The 4,605-nt window shown below is 30.0% G+C and overlaps 1 pseudogene; it reads right to left on the bottom strand.

The window, feature by feature from the left end:
- Nucleotides 1-349: 349 nt before the first annotated feature.
- LOC145280432 (5S ribosomal RNA) lies at nt 350-467 on the bottom strand (annotated as a pseudogene).
- Between the last annotated feature and the right edge of the window lie 4,138 nt (nt 468-4,605).

Genomic DNA, 4,605 nt, shown 5'->3' with positions numbered 1-4,605 from the left:
ACAATAATAAATCATTTACAAAAGTTATTGTCTTGACTATGGCGTTAACCCAGTGGTAAGATCCCTGTGTGAGAGCTTTGGTCCACTCTGACCCAGAGTGATAGTACCTATTAGAGTCACATCTATGGGCCAAATAGAATCTGCCCTGGCTGGCATGAAACTCATATACTTACATTTCGATGCCTCTGTTCAGTCTCAAGAAACAATGGATATCCTCTGTAAAGGTAGCTGTGCGAGTAATTGTGAGGCAAGGGTTGCACAATTCCCAACCACACTTTTGAATTGGCACTGCTTGAGTGGCAAGGAGAAGTGCTAGATGACTGGAAACAATGCCGAGATAAGGGGAGAGTACATATAACACCTGGAATTCTCAAATGGTCATCCATTTTAGTACTGACCAGGCTCAACGTTTCTTAACTTGGGTGATCTAACGGGAACTGGTGTGTCAACATGATGATGCCATATATACATTTACATTATGAATAATTTATGAATAATAATATATACATAATAATAATAATATATACATAATAATATATACATACATTTACATTATGAATAATTTGTTGAAACAAACAAAATTAATTAATATTTGAGGATATTAAGAACATGAAACCAAAAAAGTTTTGCCAAAATGTCTGAATTCAGTATTAAATAACCTTAAAAGTTGATATATCATAAAACAAAACAAATAAAAGGTATTGTGTCATGTGATTGAAGAACTAAGAAATCAGTTGATACTTTGGTATTTTGAAGCCTAATGCTTATATATATATATATATATATATATATATATATATATATAAATTCATATTCCTGTCTGTTTGTTCACAATTTGATTAATATATACAAAAGATCCATTACTTTATTTCATTTATTTCTATATATAGTATGATTCTTGCAAAATATACAATTAAGAAATCACCTCATTTGCATATAACAGTAAGGAAAATCGATTTTACTAAATAGCTGTATGCTAGAATTGTTTTAAGTTTTCTATTTAAGATTGTTATGTAATCAACTTTAAATAACAATCATATTGATAATATATTTAATTTATTTGGAATTATTTCCGACATCGATTTTTTTTAGAAACAGAGTTATTTACCCTGTAAACTTCTAAACATAAAAAAACAAACTCTTCACCAAATAATTTACTAAGTTTCTAGTGTGAAAAAATAATTCTGTGTAGACAGAAAAATGTTTTGCTTTTTTTTTTAATGTTAAAAAAACAAAAAAAAAACATTTACAAATAAACTGAAAGGATTTAATTTGTGTGTTTTTAGCCAGTGAAAGGAATTTTCTTTAACTTCACTTGAATGTCACGTACGTGTTGTTTATAAATATTTTTTTTTTTCCACCTATGAGGTGATCAGTCGTCATGGTACATTGGATAAAAACTTTTTGCAAATTATCTTTTCCCTTAATTTGTGATTCAGTTTCGAGCCTGCCTACGTGGCTATATTTTTTTGTTTTTGTAGGTCGCTCGGGCACTTGCTGCTACTTTTATTGAAACAAAAGTTGTTTTGATTGTTTATTTTTTTTTTGGGGGGGGGGGTTCAACGCATAAGTAACAAAAAGTGCTCAATATCTGGAGAATAGCTTCTCCTCTTTGTATCCCTTCTGCCAAAATATCACATACTTCTTTTTTTTTGAGTGATTACATTTACATGTTTTTATCCATTCTTTTATTTTTTAAATTGTTGTTGGGGTATCAACATTGGCCACGATGATTTAGATTAATATCCTTAGTATAGCAGGTGTGTTCAAAACGGAACTTCATGTCAACCCGGGCAACCCGTGGGTACCCATGCTAGTATATATATATATATATATATATACATCCACAAAACAAATAAACTGAACCTCTTCAAAAACCACACCATTTTATTAGTTTTGAATTTAAAAAATTCCAAAACATAATATCAAATCAGTATGGACCCAGAGAATAAGATCTAAGATGAGAACAGTAGTTTGAATAATCGAGCACAATGAGAGAAATATCAACGATATGACTGATATGATAGAGAGAAGAAGCAAGAGTTGTTGAAGAGAATAAGAAAAAAGAATGCATAAAAATAGAAGAAAACTCACACGCTGAAAAAAGTAACAAACGAAATAATCCAAATTATCAATCTGAAATAAGTATTTTAATGTTTTTTAAAATGAAAAGAAAATTCATGAAACTCCAATGTGTTTTTAGATGAGGATTATTGACTACTATTCTCATCTTGAGAATGATCGGATAAAAATATTTTTCTTTTTTACTTAGTAACCTGTATTAAGGAAAGAATCTTTAACTTTCAGAAGAATTTCACTTATAATAATTATTAATCAACATCTTTAAGCGTTATGCCATATGTTTATGTGAACAATTCTAGTGTATGTTTTGGAATTAAATGTGGATTAAATAAAAGGTTTAGTTTGAAAGTGTGTAGATTACTATATTCAACAAAAAAAGATTAGAAATTACTTTGTGAACATAACAAACAAGACGAATGACCCAAATAATCTAAATAATGAGAATCCATCTTTTCAATCATAAATTATTGAACTTTAAAAAGGAAAACTATTTTTATTCCTAAAAATATTTTTCGTTTTTCTTGTTCCTACAAAACAGATTTGTGTGCACCTGGTCATTTTTTTTCATTTAATGCTCAAGAATTACCTTTTTGTAAACAAATCATTGTATACAAGTTGCTATTTTTATCCATTGTAGGGGGGGATACAGGTTCATACACTATTAGTGCTTAAATTATTGTGATACTTAAACCATGGGCCAGCATAGGATACCAAAATGAGCAGAGTGAATGACATTGATTCAAACTCAGCCAAATTCATTTCCCAGACAGTATCCATTAGGCTAACAATGTCCTTCATTCAGAAAAAAATTATTTGAAAAGTAACTGCGTTCTTGTAAACACATACTTTTTTATGAAAAATTCTGGTTAAAATTTTACCCATCGTGATATTAGTTAATAAAAAAAAAAAAAATACTAAATTACAATACAGCAAATAATATTATCCAAAACAATGTTTTTATGTTATATGCGAGGATTGATATAAGAAAACTTAGTAATCACCGACAAATTATTTGAAAGGAAACAAAGTCAGGAAATTATTCAAAAACAATTTATTTTGTTTTACCTACTAATTTGTAAATTATTTGCATTAAAATATTGAAATTTTTTTAGGCAAATTCACTTCATCATAGATAGTAATGCAGTACCTAACCAGAGCAGAAACAAGTAAGAACCGAAAATACAGAAATTAAGTATTCAACCCTTATTTGCTTCTGCTTGACTTCTGTATTTGCTGCCCTAACTTGCTTCCATTCCGATTAGGTACTCAATTATTATCTAGGATGAAGTAAATTAGCCTAATTTTTTTTTTTTTTTTTTTAATATTTTAATGCAAATAATTTTAAAACGTTCTTTTTTTCGAGGGTGAGCCTATCACTTTTAATTTGAGGGTAAGGATACAAGACCAGTCCTTTAGGTAACGATTGAAAGGGGGATAAATATTGCCAATAAAGTTTTTTTTTATAATTATCTCCCTTGAATATTCTAATTTGATTCGATCCTTCATATATTTTAAGGTAGCTATTGTATAATAGTAAACTACTACATATCAAAGTGTAGTATCTGTTCTGATACCACATTTCATCTGCTTTCATCCTCTGTTAGTAGAGAAGAGATTTTTGCATATTGAATCAATTTTTATTTGTGTCCTAAGGGAGAGCTGGATTTTACAAATATTTAAAACAGACCTTGAACTCTGCCATCATGGAGAGGCACGTAAATAGGAACATCGTCTAAGAAATGTAAAAGAATAGAGGAAATTGAGACACATCTTTCAACACTAATGTAAACAAAAAAAAGACAAGTCTAATCATTAGTAATGTTGGCCTTCATAAGTTCTGTACTTACAGTAAAGCAATCTTGCTTCTACTGTAAAAAATAGAAAGGATCTGAGCTGATTTTTCCACTTTCTCAGCATAATTTATCTCCCTTACACCTTTAAGCTCTATGACATGTCTCTCCATGACTGCAAAGACAGGATCTGTTTTCCATGTGAGAAAATCCATTTACCCAAAAAGGAGGCACCTGAACAGCAACAAAAGTAAAAATGGCACACAAAGGCTGGACTGACAAGTCTTTCTAAAGAATATTTATTTTAGGTGGCCTTAACTACAATCTAGAATTATTGCACTTTGTATCAGGTTGTGTGTGTGTGTGGTGTAAATTTAAAGTGATGCAGGATTAGTTTTTTTGAAAGTTATTTGATTTATATTTTCAAACTAGTCCTGGCATGAAATTTTTTCTTTTGAAAATAGTCTCATTTAATACCATAGTCAACTGTTTCCTATGAAATGGAGTGGCCAACGATTGGTCAACATGAAAGTGTCCGAGCACATTTCAATAAAACTATTTAGAAAACAGTTCAACCGTAACTCATTTTGACTTTTTGTTTGAAGTTTTAATCTATTCAAATGATTTGTCAAGTCGCACGTTATCATAAAGAAGGACGACTCCAAACTTGACAATATATAAGACTTACCTGCCAGTTTTAGTTGATGTTCGTACTAGTCAGAGATACGTCTGA

Source organism: Euprymna scolopes, chromosome 7 (assembly GCF_053919585.1).
Source record: "Euprymna scolopes isolate OS-2025 chromosome 7, ASM5391958v1, whole genome shotgun sequence".
In the NCBI taxonomy this organism is placed as follows: Eukaryota; Metazoa; Mollusca; class Cephalopoda; order Sepiida; family Sepiolidae; genus Euprymna; species Euprymna scolopes.
Note: the sequence above shows the minus strand (reverse complement) of the source record. Positions and strands in the feature narration are given on the sequence as shown.